The sequence below is a fragment of the Hippopotamus amphibius genome, chromosome 10 (genome assembly GCF_030028045.1).
Source record: "Hippopotamus amphibius kiboko isolate mHipAmp2 chromosome 10, mHipAmp2.hap2, whole genome shotgun sequence".
Taxonomy (NCBI): Eukaryota; Metazoa; Chordata; class Mammalia; order Artiodactyla; family Hippopotamidae; genus Hippopotamus; species Hippopotamus amphibius.
In genome coordinates, this window is record NC_080195.1 from 1127194 (window position 1) to 1143268 (window position 16075).

The 16075-nt window shown below is 53.1% G+C and overlaps 1 protein-coding gene and 1 long non-coding RNA gene across 7 annotated transcripts in view; one reads left to right on the forward strand and one right to left on the reverse strand.

Annotated features, from left to right (window-relative positions):
- Positions 1-8560: 8560 nt before the first annotated feature.
- On the reverse strand, positions 8561-10586 carry LOC130830560 (uncharacterized). Its single transcript, XR_009047801.1, has 3 exons — positions 10391-10586; positions 9888-10008; positions 8561-8977 (listed from the first exon to the last, which is right to left on the reverse strand). It is a non-coding gene; the product is annotated as an uncharacterized LOC130830560 (long non-coding RNA).
- Positions 10587-10822: 236 nt separating this feature from the next.
- Positions 10823-16075, forward strand: part of ARHGEF10 (Rho guanine nucleotide exchange factor 10) — an 81791-nt gene continuing 76538 nt past the window's right edge. For 5 of the 6 annotated variants that reach the window (XM_057697205.1, XM_057697202.1, XM_057697203.1 and 2 more), the window contains exon 1: positions 10824-10853. The gene's annotated coding sequence lies outside the window, so the exon portion shown is untranslated. Of the gene's footprint in view, positions 10854-16075 lie in introns of all 6 variants that reach the window. The other variant, XM_057697201.1, reaches the window with a different exon arrangement.

Genomic DNA, 16075 nt, shown 5'->3' on the forward strand with positions numbered 1-16075 from the left:
TACACTGAGTCATAGCTTTTCCACAAATGCTTTCAGATCTTGGCTGGATCTGACCCAGCTGGGGCCAAGAACCAGAAAGGTCAGGGGCTCTTTGTTTTTCGGAAGAGCTTCTTTGTTGTCTGCTTGTTAAATAATCCAATCAGATTTAAGTTTGGGGACAATTAAGTGATAATCAAAAAAGGTAAAAAGTGATAAAAGCTAATTAAAATGTCTGATTTGAGATGTAGTAGGAAAACTGAATCTTGGTACTAAGGGCTTGCCAGTAAGATTGGCACCTTATGGAGGAGTGTCTGGTAGACCTAATGTCCCTAACCTGAGGGTCTCGTGACACAGAACTTCACGTCCTGATTCTTAGTTGAAGTTGATATCTGTAACAGTATTGCTCTGATCATTGCTTTATACCCAAGCAAGCACGCAAAACCTAACAAAGCTACAATAGCATGTAGCTTAAAAAGAATAGAAACAAAATTTTTGAACATGAAATTAAATTTTATGTTAAATGTTTCTGCCCCCAAAAGAGTAAGTTTACTTAGAGCGGAAGGAAGCAGAGCCTTGAGACTCTGAAAGGGCCCCGCAGGGGTGATGAACTTTAACTTTCACAGTGTTTCTTTATCATGTTAAAACTCACTCCAAATTCTGCCTCTTCTTTTTTTTTAAGAACTTTTATTGAGATACAGTTAACAGACAATAAACTGCATATATTCAGACTGTACAATTTGGTATCCGAATCTCCCAATTCATTCCCCCCCCAACCCTCACCTCTTTCCCCACTTGGTGTCCATATGTTTGTTCTCTACATCTGTGTCCCTATTTCTGCCTTGCAGACTGGTTGATTTGTACCGTTTTTCTACAGTCCGCATATATGTGTTAATATACAATATTTGTTTTTCTCTTTCTGACTCATTTCACTCTGTATGACAGTCTCTAGGTCCATCCATGTCTATACAAATGTCCCAGTTTGTCTACTAACTTTGGGTTTTGTTTGCTCTTCTTTCTCTAGTTTCTTTAGGTGTAAGGTGAGATTGTTTATTTGGGATTTTTCCTGTTTCTTGAGGTAGGATTGTATTGCTATAAACTTCCCTCTTAGAATGGCCTTTGCTGCATCCTATAGGTTTTGGATCGTTGTGTTTTCATTGTCATTTGTCTCTAGGTATTTTTTGATTTCCTCTTTGATTTCTTCAGTGATCTCTTGGTTATTTAGTAGCATATGGTTTAGCCTCCATGTGTTTGTGTTTTTTACAGTTTTTTTCCAGTAATTGATTTCTAATCTCATAGCGTTGTGGTCAGAAAAGATGCTTGATACGATTTCAATTTTCTTAAATTTACCAGTGCTTGATTTATGACCCAAAATATGATCTATCCTGGAGAATGTTCTATGTGCACTTGAGAAGAACGTGTAATCTGCTGTTTTAGGATGTAATGTCCTATAGATATCCATTAAATCAAGCTGATCTATTGTGTCATTTAAAGCTTGTGTTTCCTTATTAATTTTCTGTGTGGATGATCTGTCCATTGGTGTAAGTGGGGTGTTAAAGTCCGCCACTATGATTGTGTTCCTGTCGATTTCCTCTTTCATAGTTGTTAGCATTTGCCTTATGTATTGAGGTGCTCCTATATTGGGTTCATAGATATTTATAATTGTTATCTCCTCTTCTTGGATGGATCCCTTGATCTTTATGTAGTGTCCTTTCTTGTCTCTTGTAAATTTTTTTTTAAAGTCTGTTTTGTCTGATATGAGTATTGCTACTCCAGCTTTCTTTTGAATTCCATTTGCATGGAATATCTTTTTCCATCCCCTCACTTTCAGTCTGTATGTGTCCCTAGATCTGAAGTGGGTCTCTTGGAGACAGCATATATATGGGTCTTGTTTTTGTATCCATTCAGCCAGTCTATGTCTTCTGGTTGCTGCATTTAGTCCATTTGCATTCAAGGTAATTATCGATATGTATGTTCCTATTACCATTTTCTTAATTGTTTTGTTTTTGTTTTTGTAGGTCCTTTTGTTCTGTTTCCTGCTTAGAGAAGTTCCTTTAGCATGTGTTGTAGGGCTGGTTTGGTGGTGCTGAATTCTCTTAGCTGTTGCTTGTCTGTAAAGCTTTTTTGATTTCTCTGTCTAATCTGAATGAGATCCTTGCTGGGGAGAGTATTCTTGGTTGTAGGTTCTTCCCTTTCACCACTTGAAATATATTGTGCCACTCCCTCCTGGCTTGCAGAGTTTCTGCTGAGAAATCAGCTGTTAACCTTATGGGAGTGCCCTTGTATGTTGTTTGTCTTTTAATTAATTAATTAATTATTTAATTGGCTGTGTTGGGTCTCTTTTTGCTGCGTGCAGGCTTCCTTTGGTTGCGGTGAGTGGGGGCTACTCTTCATTGTGGTGCGCAGGCTCCCCATGGCCGTGGCTTCTCCCGTTGCAGAGCACAGGCTCTAGGTGCGTGGGCTCCAGTAGGTGCAGCACATGGGCTCTAAAGCACAGGCTCAACAGCTGTGGCGCACGGGCCCAGCTGCTCCGCGGCATGTGGGATCTTCCTGGAGCGGGCTCAAACCCGTGTCCCCTTCATTGGCAGGGAGATTCTTAACCACTGCGCCACCTAGGAAGCCCCGTTGTTTGTCGTTTTTCCCTTGTTGCTTTTAATAACATTTCTCTGTCTTTAATTTTTGTCAATTTGACTACTATATGTCTTGGCGTGTTTCTCCTTGGGTTTATCCTGCCTGGGACTCTCTGCTCTTCCTGGATGTGGGTAGCTATTTCCTTTCCCATGTTAGGGAAGTTTTCAACTAGAATCTCTTTGAATATTTTCTCTGGTCCTCTCTCTCTCTTCTCCTTCTGGGACCCCTATAATGTGAATGTTGGTGCGTTTAACGTTGTCCCAGAGGTCTCTTAGGTTGTCTTCAGTTCTTTTCATTCTTTTTTCCTTATTCTTTTCCGCATCAGTGATTATCACCATTCTGTCTTCCAGGTCACTTATTCGCCCTTCTGCCTCAGTTAATCTGCTACTGGTTCCTTCTAGTGTATTTTTCATTTCAGTTATTGCGTTGTATATCTCTGTTTGATTGCTCTTTACTTCTTCTAGGTCTTTGGTAAACTTTTCGATCTTTGCATCCAGTCTCTTTTTCAAAGTCCTGGATCATCTTCACCATCATTATTCTGAATTCTTTTTCTGGAATGGTGCCTATCTCCTCTTCATTTAATTGTTTTTCTGGGGTTTTATCCTGTCCCTCTATCTGGTACAAAGTCCTCTGCTTTTTCATTGTCTCTATCTTTCTGTGGCTGTGGTTTTCTGTTCCACAAGACGAAATACTGCTGATAGTGCTTGATCCTGCTGTCTGTCCTCTTGTGGAGGAAGCTATCTAGGAGCCTCCTGTGTGCTTCCTGATGGGAGGGACTGATGGTGGGTAGGGCTGGGTGGGCAGAGCTCAGTAAGACTTTGATCTGATTTGGTGGGTGGAGCTCAGTAAAACTTTAATCTGCTTCTCTGCCAACGGGTGGGGCTGTGTTCCCACCCTGTTTGTCGTTTGGCCTGAGGTGACCCAGCCCTGGAGCTTACAGGCTCTCTGGTGGGGCTAATGGTGGACTCTGGGAGGGTTCCCGCCAATGAGCACTTCCCAGAACCCCTGCTGCCAGTGCCCCTGTCTCCTAGGTGAGCCACAGCTGCCCCCCACCTCAGCAGGCAACCCTCCAACACCAGCAGGCAGGTCTGGTTCAGTCTCCTATGGGGTCACGGCTCCTTCCCCCGGGTCCTGGTGAGCACATTTTTTTGTGTGCCCTCCAAGAGTGGAGTCTCTGTTTCCCCCAGTCCTGTGGCGGTCCTGCAATCAAATCCCACTGGCTTTCAATGTCTGATTCTCTGGGGATTCCCCCTCCCGTTGCTGGACTCCCAGGTTGGGAAGCCTGACATGGGGCTCAGAACCCTCACTTTAGTGGGTGGACTTCTGCAGTATAACTGTTCTCCAGCTTGTGAGTCACCCACCCAGCATTTATGGGATTTGATTTTAACACGATTGCGCCCCTCCTACCATCTCATTGCAGCTTCTCCTTTGTCTCTGGATGTGGGGTGTCTTTTTTGGTGAGTTCCAGTGTCTTTCTGTCGATGATTGTTGAGCAGTTAGTTGTAATTCTAGGGCTCTTGCAAGAGGGAGTCATTCTGCCTCTTCTTTACCTTGAAACCTCCTCCCAGGCCATTTTGCCTGTTCTAGAGCTTCGTGTAGGTGAGAACAGACAGTCCTACGCGTCTGACTTCTTTCACTCGGTGTGATGTTTGCTGATTTATCGATATGGTTCTTTTTTATTACTGAGTAGTGTTCCACTGTATGGATGTAACAGGATTCATCCAGTCACCTCCTGATGGGTTGCCACACAGGGGCTGTTTTGAATGAAGCTGCCAGGAACATTCCTTGTACAAGTCTTGTGGATGCACATTTTTATATAGTTGGGATAAATACGTAGTGGAATTGCTGGGTCAGGTGGTCCTTTTATGCTTACTTTATGAGGCTGCAGGTGGTGTTTCTGACAAGATGTCCTGTCTGCACCCCCATAATCGACGTATGAGAATTCCAGGCACCCCACAGCCTCGTCAACACTTGGTGTTGTCGGAATTCTCCACTTTATCATTCTAATGAGCAAACACCTCATTTTAAGTAATTAAGACTGGGATCACTTTTGGAGGCTCACAGGCAGAATGAAGGGAGGGACACAGACAGTGAGTGGGTTCTGGAAGTAATGGGAAAAACAGGAAAGAGGCTTTAAAAAATGTCACTCCTTGCATTCACGCTCGCCCTTTGGGGGAATAAAAGCAGTGGTCACAAGAGGCCCGACATCAGGGCGGGGTCGGCCCAGGGGCTGGAGCCTCCCTGGAGGAAGGAGATGAGGGAAAACCTGGGGAAGACTGAAAAGCCAGGCGGTTTGTAGGGGCTGCTCAGAAATGCCGTAGCACGGGGACAAGCGTAGCCTCATTTAATCAACCACCAGCCTTTCTCCTCTAATTACCTCATCCTAGAAATATGGGAGAAATGCATATTTTACGAACAATCTTCTGAATAATTACAAGATTAAACTGTAGTCTGGCAGCTGTGCAGAGACTGGCCCTCAGGAGGATGAAACTTAAAAACGGAAAAGCAGAGACGCATGGCACAGCCCGGCCTGCGGTCTTGAAAGCTGACCACAGGGCAGGAGAGAGCGTGGATGGAGAAACAGGCAGATCTGAGAACACCTGAACTGAGAAAGCAGCGTGTTGGCTGAGGCAGAAGGGGACGTCGAGCAGAGGGTCCTCAGGTGCAGAGCTGGGCACGGAGGAGGCGCGCGCCGACAGCCACCTGGGGCGGGAGCCGGGGGCCAGGCGGGTCCTCAGGCTGGTGTCTCAGCAGAGTCATGGCAGAGGCAGAACCTCCTGCCCTCCTCACGACACGTCTGACACCAAGTGTGCGGGTTCTTCCGCATGCCAGCGAATCCTCTCGTACCCGCTGGGTCTCTCATCACCTGCATCACCACCAGCGGTTAAGGGCTTGGTCCCATGGACGCCCAGCTCCCCGCCCAGGCCTCTCACACTTCTAACCGACTTGGGGTCCCTTTCTTGGGTTCAGTACTTTGCTCACAGAACTCAGGGAAACACTACTTATGTCTACTGGTTTATTCCCTGATAAAGGATCAGAGTAAAGGATACAGAGGAAGAGCCAGATGAGGCACACAGGGCGAGGGCTGGGAGGGTCCTGAGGGCAGCAGCTCCCCCCCCGGAGCTGGGGTGTGCCCGCCCACCCGGCAGCTCTCTGAACGGGGGAGCTCGTGGAGTTCCGTGGAGGCTGCGACACTAGGCACCATCGGTCATTACCTCAATCTCCAGCCCCTCCTCCCTGAGGATGGGGGCAGGGCTGGACGTTCCACGCCTCTACCTCCGGCTCCGCGTGTCTGGTGACGAGGACAAGCCCCCGTCCTGCAGCCAGGCGGGGGCCACTCACTAGAACAAACATGCTCCCAGCACCCAGGAAGCCCCAGGGGGTGGACGAGCTCTGTGTCGGGCACTGGGAGCGGACACAGTCTGCCCGCAAGGTCACAGCTGTGTCAGGACGGCCAAGCGGGAGGGGGCACAGGGTGCAGAGGCAGCGCCCAGCATCTCAGGCCGGTCCTGCAGACACGGACCCTTGCCCAGAACGCACGTGGGGGGGTCCCAGGAACAGAGGTGGGGCTGCCCGCAGGCACCGTGATGTGGGTCTGGCAGTTGGGGTGGGGATCTGCGGGGTGTGTGGAGCGGAGCTCTGAAACTGGACTACAAAACTGCCGAGGTGGCCTCGGGCAGGAGCGGGGCTCCCGGTACCCGAGAAAGGCATCCGTGTCCCTCTGGGGTGGACGGGAGTGGACCGAGGGAGGTCACCCTCCGCGTCCGCCGTTCCAGGCACAGTGTGAGTCAGCGTCCTGCTGAGAGAGAGAGAGAGAGGCGGCCGTCGGGGGTCCGCCCAGGCGGATGGTCAGGGTTGCAAACATCCCTGCGGGGCCGGGGTGAAGGCGAGTGAAGGAAACGCCCTCGGGGGGGCGTGGGGGACACAGCTCCAGAAACGGGAGGGGAGCTGGAAGCAGGGACCGCGGATGGAGTCAGCGCCGCGCTGTCCACCGCAGGCGCCTTCCTCGCCGCCGCTGCTCGGCACTGGCACGGCCGGAGCCCAGACCTGGTGCCCCCCCTCCATCCCCCTCCCCCCACTCTTCCTAGGGGTCCTGCAGGATGAGGGCAAGCTGAGGTGTGCTGGCCTCTTACAGGACAGTGGGGGGCTACAGATGTCCTACTTCTCACCAGCAGAGACCCTTAGGTCTCGGGGACAGAAAAACGGACGTACCTACACAAGAAGGGGGGTGCGGGGCATTCCTTTGGACCCCTCGAATCCTGGCACCTTCCTGACTGCGTGTCTCCTCAGCACCGACGACCCCTGTGCTGGCCCTGCTGAGGATGAGAGCTTGTTCTGAGCGGACCGGGGCTCTCCGAGCAGGAAAGAACCTTCTAGAACACCCATCCTCTTTCTCTGTCCCTTCTTTGCCTTTCCTTCCCAGCTCCAGCTGGCCAAACTTTGAACTGTTCTGCCAGAGGAGAGGGGGAGGGGGAGGAGGGGGGGAGGGAGGGAGGAAAGAGACACAGCCCCGGGGGCCTCACACCTCCGGGTGTCACCTGCGGGCCCCAGAGGAGCCTGCATGCGGGCCTGAGGCACTGAGGTGGAGGCCCCATCCCCCTCGTCCGCAGGGCTGGTGGGAGCTGCCTTCTCTTCTCAGGGCCCTGTCCTTCGCCTGCCCCCACTGGACACGCAGCAAAGGGAGAGAACAGCTTAGTCCTTGTTGCAAGGGCCCTGGGAACAAACGAGTCCTGTGTCCCGCCTGGAACAATGCTTCCTTCTTGCCCTCCGGATTCCAGGGACCCCGCCTCACTTATCTTCCCGGCTCCTCCGCCTCCTCTCTGCTTCCTTGGCGTTGCTGTTCCTCCCTCGCCCCCCACCCCGGGCGTGTCGCCTTGGGCTGCCAGCCCTTGAAGGCGGGGGGCAGGGTGGGAGCTAGAGATGGCCCCCATGAGAGAGGGAGGGAGGGCCCTGTGTCAGGGCATCCTGTCCCTCACCAGCCATCTCTGGTCCAGCCCCCTGGTCTCGCGCGGAGTGAGTGAACCCACAGAGGCCTCCGGTGGTCATTGCTGCAGAGAACGGCACACAGTTTTGGGCAGAGTTTGCTCCAGGTCTGTTTTTTTTTCACAGAATACAGTGTTTTTGAGGTTCATCTCAGCTACTGAGTGCAGTTGATTCCTTTTTGTTACTGTTCTTTTTGTTACTGTTTTATTACTTGTTGTTACACGTAGTGTTCTACTGTGTGACTATACCACACTTTGTGGATACAGTCACCCTTTGATGAAATTTGAATTGTTCCCAGTTTTGAACTATGTGCACTATTTTGAACAGTTTGAACTGCTAGGAATAAAAAAATATTCTTGCAACAGTTTTTTGCTTTTTTTGTTTTTTTTTACAGGCTTATGTTTTCATGTACCTTGAAGAAATATCTAAGAGTGGGGTTCTTGTGCCTATCCTACGAGAAACTGCAAAACAAATGTTCTAAGTGATTGTACCATTTTACACTCCCTTCAACAAGCTGCAGTTGTGATGGGTAATTTTATGGGCAACTGGCGGCTATGGTTACTCGGACTGAACATTATTTCCAGGTGCTTCCAGAGAAGACTAGCGCTTGAGTCCGGGGACTCAGTAAATGGCCCCGTGTGGGTGGGGATCGTCCAATTAATCGAGGGCTTGAATAAAATGCAAGAGGGAGGAAGGAGGAATTCCCCCTTTTCCTGCCTCACTGATGAGCTGGGTCATCTCAGGTCATCTTCTGTCCTCAGACTCCCCACCACGCGCTCCCGTGGTCCCTGGCTTCCCTGAGCCAGATGGCACACCGCGGCTTCTCAGCCCCGACACTTGTGAGAGCCCCTTCCTCACGATCGATCCGTCTCTCTCCCCCCCCTCCTATATTTATATACACATGGATACACATATACACGTGTACGCATGCATACACACACACACACACACACACACACACACACGGATTTATATACACAATGTCCCACCCGTCAAGGAGGAAACTGCAGAGGAAATTCCCATCCTCTTCCACATCGGGGCTTACAGAAAGTGGGATACATCTGCGGAGAATACCAGAACACACTAGACACGACTGGAGGCGTCAGGCAGAGGTCCTCCTGCCCAGCACCACGCCCCGTCCCCTTCCACACTGCCGTCCCGGTGGCCCTGAGCTTCGGGGGCCGGTACAGCCACCGTGGGAACGCGGAATCTGCACTCTGTGCTTCCGGGTCTGATGCTGCTACTGTACCGTCCCCACTGGTCCAAAATAATATGGTTTCTGAGTGAAACATGATGACAATAGCAGCCTCTTGAACTTCCTTATGGTTTTTAAAATGAACTTGCGAGCCATCCATTAGAAATAGTGATTCAATATGTTTTCTTGCTCCTGAAAAAAAAAAAGGTTGGATCCAAATTATATTATGGCTCAGTGAGCATCTCCTCTTCCCAGACATCACAACGCGTTCTTTTTACCGTTCTCCCTTTTAAACATCTTATCTATGATGTAGATATTATTAGTCACATTTTCTAGATGGTAAGACGGAAGCTCAGGGACGTGTGTAAGTCACACAGGATTTCATTAGTGTCAGAAACCAAAACAGGATCCGCAAATCGATTCCAAACCCCCATGTTCCACCCACACACGTTATAATTTCCCCCTTATTTTTACTCCACTAGGTCAGAAACAACACGTATCAGGATCTTCTTGTGTGGTGAGCTAGAACATTCACTTGGTCTTTCTACCTGTGTCCACCATGGCTACTAAGAAAACTGGATAGGAGACCCTTGCATAAGCTACTCTAACAGCCCTAGGAAAAGAGACCTCAAATATTTTTTTCTGATATTAAAGTCACTAAGAGAAGCATCTTTTTCAATTGATTCAGGCTCTAGTATCTTCCCAGGGTGCTCTAAGATAGGTCTGAAATAGTATTTAAAAACAACTCAGTCTTTTTCCATAAAACTAGCAAATGCTGAAAACAAACATTGCTACAATATTACCTTATCTACTATTATTTGCCCCCCAACCATTGCAGTCCTTATGTGGTAGCTGTGATGTACAGGAATCACAATTTGCAGGGAAAGAACTTTCACAGAACCAAGGGGCGTTAAGGGCACTTGATGGTTAAATCAGCTCTATGACATTTAGCTACGTTGTCTTCCTTCGATAAACCTGAGGATGGCACCCTGATCTTTAAGACGTCTGGAAGGTCTAACATGCTGAGATTAAATTACTCCTGTGATTGAGAGATTTGGGTAGGAGACAGGAGAGGAGCCTAGGGTGTGACTCATCTGTTTACCGTGTTGACCAGGTAACAGGCAACATTCTTCAGCTGTCATTTTGGTTTGTATTCTTGTCAGAGATGCTTTGTCTCGCGTTTTGTCCTACAGCAGAAATTACAGCAATCATACGCTTCCATTCTAAAACGATAAAACAAAGACATGCTCCTGGCAAACAATTCCAGCAACACAGAAGAGAACTCCTGTGCTCAGGCGCTCCTGCGAGGAGCCCAGCACACGCGTGGGTCTGTAACCTCAAGCGTGCTCACACCACGAGGATGCTTTTAAGGCCCAATGAGCACGGTCCCCTCCGAGGGCGAGACCAAGGTCAAGCTCTCCCTCTCACGGCACTGCTTTTCGGCTCACACAAGACAGACAATTCTAGAACCCACGTTCACCGGCAAGGTAAAGGTGAAAATGAGCGCTTTCCAGGAAAAAGCAAGCTTTACAAACTGCCCCGGAGGTGCGTGAAGCCGTTGCGTTTCCAAACTCCCGAGACCGGGCGGGTCCGAGCGCGGCCGACCTTCCGAGGAGCCGGGAACGCGCCTGCCGGCGGGGCCCGCGCGCGAAGGGAAGCGGCGGACGGATGCTCGGGGACAGGGAGGCGGCTGGGGGGGGCCCGGCGTGTGGGCTGCGCGCGAGGACCCCGCCCACGCGTGCGCAGCCCGAGGCCGCCGCCGGGGAGACTCGCGCGCGCCGGGCTTCGGGGCTCCCGCGGGTCGCCCCCCGCCCACGCGTGCGCAGGCGGGCGGGGCGTTGGGCCGCAGGCGGGGGGGCGGGCGGCCACGTGGCTCCGCAGGAATGCGCGGGCGCGGGGGCGGGGCGCGGCGGCGGGACGGGCGGGCACGGCGGCCAGTGGGCTCCCGGCACCTCCCCACCGGGCCAATCGGGGCGCGCGGGTGGGACTGCCTCCCTGGGGGCGGGGCCGGGCGCATCCCGGGGCGCGGGCGCGGGGCGGAGAGAGGGGTCCGGTCCCCGGCTGCCGGGTGAGTGCGGGCCGGGGGGCGGGGGGCGGATGGGGGGCCCTGCGGGGTGAGGGCGGGGGCGGGGGGCGGATGGGGGGTCCTGCGGGGTGGGGGTGAGGGCGGGGGCGGGCGGCGGATGGGGGGTCCTGCGGGGTGAATGCGGGCCGGGGGCGGATGGGGGGTCCTGCGGGGTGAATGCGGGCCGGGGGCGGGCGGGGGGTCCTGCGGGCGGGGGTCCTTGAGCGGCGCCGTCGGCGAGCGTGTCTGTCGCGGGGACCCGGAGTGTCCCTTCTTCCTTTGGGAGGCGCACGTCTGCCCGAGTCCTGCGAACTGGCCGGATCGCACCGCCGCGTGACGTCCGGGCGCCCCCCACCCCCGGTTTCGGGGGACATGCGAGGGCCGCGCGGGGTGCGCCCTGCCCCCGGGCACGGACCGTGCGGGAGCCGGGGCCGCACCCCGCCGGCGGGGACCCCAGGCCGGGGCCGCAGCGAGGTTGCGGGCGCGGTGCCCAGTCGTTTCCATTCTCCTGTAAAGGTAAAAGTCCTTGGCCCCCTTGAGGGTGAAAATAATAATTATCGTACTTTAGAAACCCTGCCTCTGCTGGGGAGACCGAAGCGGGCGCGTGGCCAGGGGTCGGCAGGTGCTGGCTACACCTCCCTCTGGGAGACCCTCAGTTTCAACACAAAAATCTGAGTAAATGCTTCGGCTTTTCATGGGACGTGAACCTTCCGAGAAAGCCGCAGAGGTACTTGGCGCAATGCGATACTGGTTTCAGTGACTAGAGGTAAAAGTTCTCTTTAACTCAAAATGCAGTGGATTTTTAGCTCTTCTTCGGTTGAGCCACAAAGTAAAAATAAAGTAGCCACCAATGTCCTGGATTTTGTGCAAGAGTTACTTAATATCCCTCCAGGTAGAACTTTTGCAGAGGATAACATTTTCACTGTTCATTTATTGCTTAAAAAATATATATATTTTTGAACATCTGTTTTCTAGGAAATAACTGTTGTAAAGGAAAGATGACATTCTTTGTGCAATTTTAAACTATAATTTACCCCTTACACTCTCGCACTGCTTCCTTGATTGGCCCTGGGGTATGATTTACTGGCCACATCTGCAGTTAGGTGACTCAGTGACTCTTTATAGCCAAATGTAAGCTTTCCTGGTTTCCTGATTTCATGTCCGGAAAAATCAGTCATCGAAGGTGCTGTTTCCTAGTTGATTAGTCTCTCCTTACAGGCCAGGTGTTATGTTATCTAAGCAGTTATAGACATTTATGGATGAAGCAAAATCTAAAGTTCTTCAAAATGTCTTTTTATGTTTTAAAAGTTGAGCTTGACTTTCTAGTTTTACCAAATTTGTCATCTTGATGTTTTGACGTGTCGCATTTTCTCTGCAGTTTTTCTGGTGAGGTTAGAAGAACTTCTAGACTCTTTGGGAGTTCTTGGAGATGGAGGCGTTCTGGTGGCATTTGGACCCTGGGCTGAGTTCTGGAACTGCTCACCCGACCCTGGGAGTCAGGTCCCCCATAGAACTTGTTTACTCAGGGAATTGCTGGAAGGCAAGTGTGTGAAAACCCGTTTTAAATGTAGGATGTTCTGCGTTAAGTTAGAGCAAAATACAAATGCTGAGAGTTTGGCTGTATGACTCTGTAAATAATAAAGAACCCTGTTGAATGATACAGTGTTCTTATTGCACAAGGCAGGATTGCAAAGTTGCAACGAGAAATTCAGATCTTAGGATATTCAGAGCGTATTCATGTTTACTGCATACCTTGTTCATAGTTTGTGCAGGTAGAACCGTACGAGGAATGAAACGAGACAAGGGGAACATAGGTGTTAAACAGGTATGGGGTAGGATTACACCGCCCTCAGGTAAGCCTTCTGGAAGTGTAGCTCGGGAGTTCTGGGGGCTTTGCGGCGTGGAGGGGCGTGCAGGCCTGCAGGTGTGGGCCGGGCCAGCTCTGGGGCGAGGCTGTGAGCGGCAGGCACTGGAGAGCTGCAGGAGGAAGAGGACCCTCGTATCTGCACCCCCACCCCCATGGCCGCTCCTTCCCAACTCAGGCTTTCCAAAGACCCAGACATCCAAGTTTGTTTTTCCTTCTTTCCTTCTTTGTTTTTGTATGCGCGTTTTCAAAACTTTGATTATAAAAATGACCAGTCATGGGCAGCGGTGTTGTTCTTTCATTTCCTGTTCTTTGTATCAGGAAAGTAACGGGTACCTGCTAGTGGAAAGTGCCTTCTGTGGCTTGCTGATGTTTTATGGCTTCATTAAACAATGTTCAAAAGATTTTTTAAAAGTTTTTATTTTTATTTTTTACATTTAAAATGTTTCTCTTCCATGAGCTACCTTCTAATACTAGAAATTATTTTTGAAAGTAAAATGCAGCGCCAGAAGCTCCTCCAGCCTTGCGGTGCCCTTGTGACAGGGAGCCGTGGAGAAAGGTCTTGGGCGGGCGGGGCTGAGCTCAGCTTCCCCAAGGGGGGCTGGTGACCTTGTGGCCCTTCCGAGGCTCTGAGATCTTGACTCAGTGAGTCACCTGTGACTCCTGAACTGGGCATTTTATGAAGAAAACAAAAGGAATAAGTGAGGATGCCTGAATACTCTGTACACTGATAACTGCATATAACAAAGGACCTTTTCACACGTGAGGTGTGTCAGGGTCCTGAGGGCGGGGGCTTTGCTTCCTGGGCTGGGGTTTTGCTCTTTATTCTTGGACCAGAGGCCAGTAGGCTGTGGGGAACCTCGCATGTGGACATCATTTTTTTTTTTTTAAGAAAACACTGGACATTCAGACTCCAAAGTCAAACAGATATGCACTTTGAACCTGAGGCATGTCTTGTTGGTGCGGAGGATGAGAGCTGACTGTGCGAGAGAGAGGCCGAGGAGTTGTGTGTCTGACAGCAGTGCACTGTGCACACTTGCTGTGTTGTTCTCCTTACTTCTCTGAAGGGAGGATGGGGTGGTGACTTTCACTGGTTTCTGACTTGAAGGAACATGAGAACTTAGAGCTGAAAGGGCAGTGCCAGTGCTGAGGCCGTGCTCGGTGCCCGTCTCCGCTGGGGCTGGCAGGCCTTGGACCCCGGGGAGGATGTAGGGGAGTCTCCAGCGCAGGGATGGGGCCCGGCTCTGCCTGCAAGGTCTGGGATGCCCGCGTAGGCCAGTGTAGACACAGTCCGGGAATTCCAGGGTCAACCCTGATCCCGTCCCGGGGGCCAGAGTCTGCTTGTGGGCGAGGGGCGCCTAGCTCTGAGGGCAGGAATCTGCCGTGTCTCTTCACTCCCTGTGTGTGCAGGTCTGAGCCTGGCCGGTGGCGGAGCTGGTGGCGCCCGGATGCTGGGAGACCGGGGTGCGAGCGGGGCCGGGGCTCGTCGCGGGGCCAGCGGCCTGCCCCTCCCGAGGACGTGCGCTTGGCCCCTGGGCCCGGCCTGCCCTCTCGCTGCAGAAGTGATAAGACATTGATTCACGCCTTGTTCTCAAGCACTGGCCTCAGCAGGTCGGTGGGACGCGGCCACACGGGCGGCACCGAGGCACGTCCGTCCGAGGAGCTTGGGCTGGACGTGGCCTGCGTGGCCGGCCCTCAGCCAGCCCTTCTCCCAGAGAGGTGCCGGGGACGGGCCCCGGTCTCAGAGCTCTGGTCCCCGCTGGCGTGGCCTAGGCCGCTTTGCAGTTGGGACTGCAATCAGACTCAGGCCATTGGGGTCCAGGGTCTGCGGCAGACAGAGTCTCGGTCTCGCGTCCAGAATCAGGGTCTGGAGGGAGCCCGCTGGGCCTGCCGCCAGTCTCTGCTCTGGAAAAACATTTAGACACTCACTGCTCCCGGTGATTTAATAGGAAGGAATGAAAGGTGTGGCGTTTGCCAGATGACAGGAATATCTGGGAAGCGACTCCCAGGTAGCTGCAGCGGGGAGGGGTTGTTTCCAGGCTGTGGGGCCCCTGCAGCCGTCTGGGCCCAGACGGGAGGGCCGGGAGCCTGGCGTGCGTCTCCTGCTCGCCCAGGAGAGCGGCCCCCTTCTCGCCTGCTTGTGGGAGGAGGATGGGGACCCCGGGAAGGCGAGCAGGGTGGGCGCCGCCCCCCGCGCCTTCCCTGCCGGCGCCCGGGCGGGGGGCGTGCTCCGTGGCCCCGTTCCCTGAGGCGCCTGCTGTCCGTCCGCAGCTTGGGAGCAGGGAACCTAACGTAGGCTGTTGCTTTGGGCCTCCGCCTCTCCCTTGATGAAATACAATTTCATTTTGTTCTCCTGCATTTTAAAAATCAAGTTCTTGTACTTTTAAAAAAAAGCAACCTTTTTACAGATGGGGAAGCAACAGGCGGTCCCGTGACAAGCCATGCGGTGGCGGGTCTGGAAGGGTTTGTTAATTCCATAGGTGTTCACTGAGCACCTGCTGGGTGCCGCGTACTCAGTGCCCTCGGCCCTGAGCCTGGGCTGTGAGCAGGTGGACCAGGTCCTGTTCTCATGGGCTTGTGTCCTGCGCCTGGAGAGCCTGAGACAGGAGGGCCGATCGTACTTTACATCAGCGGTCCCCGGCTTTTTGGCACCAGGGGCTGGTTTTGTGGAAGACCGTGTATGGGGGAAGGGAGACGAGGAGGGATGGTGGGGGGCAGCGAGGGGGATGGTCCAGGCGGCGGTGGGAGCCGCGGGGAGCGGCAGGCGGGCGTGAAGGCCGCCGCTCAGCTGCTGTGCGGCCTGGTTCCCCGCAGGCTGCAGCCGCGGACCCCTGCTCCACACCGTGGGAGAAATAAAGCTGGAGACGGGCCTGGGGTGCTGGGGGTCGGGCCCGCTGCCCACCAAGGTGGCCAGGTGAGGCCCCAGCCGGAAGGCGATCTTCCCGTGCAGACCTGGCGGTGAGGGACAGCTGCGCTGATGGCCACGCGAGAGCATCGCGGGCGGGAGGAGCAGCCGGTGCCAGGGCCCTGCGACGGGAGCATGTCGGGAGCAGCAGGGAGGCTGGCGGCGGCCGGACTGAGTGACCAAGGTGCAGGCGGGGCTTGGCCCTGGGCCGGAACAGAGACTGAAGGGGGTGCGAGCAGACCTGCCTTGCGCTCTCACGGGGCCTTCTGGCTGCCTGTCGAGAAGGTTCCCGGGGAGCAGGGGTGGGGGCAGGGAGGCCGGTAGAAGGCGGAGGATGGTGGCCGCAGAGGCTGGGAGAGGCAGCTCACCTCCTCTGGGATGTGTTCTGAGGGTGGAGCTGACAGCACGAGGGGGGGGGGGGGATGCGGCCAGCTCTGGTTTTGTCCTGAGCAGGGG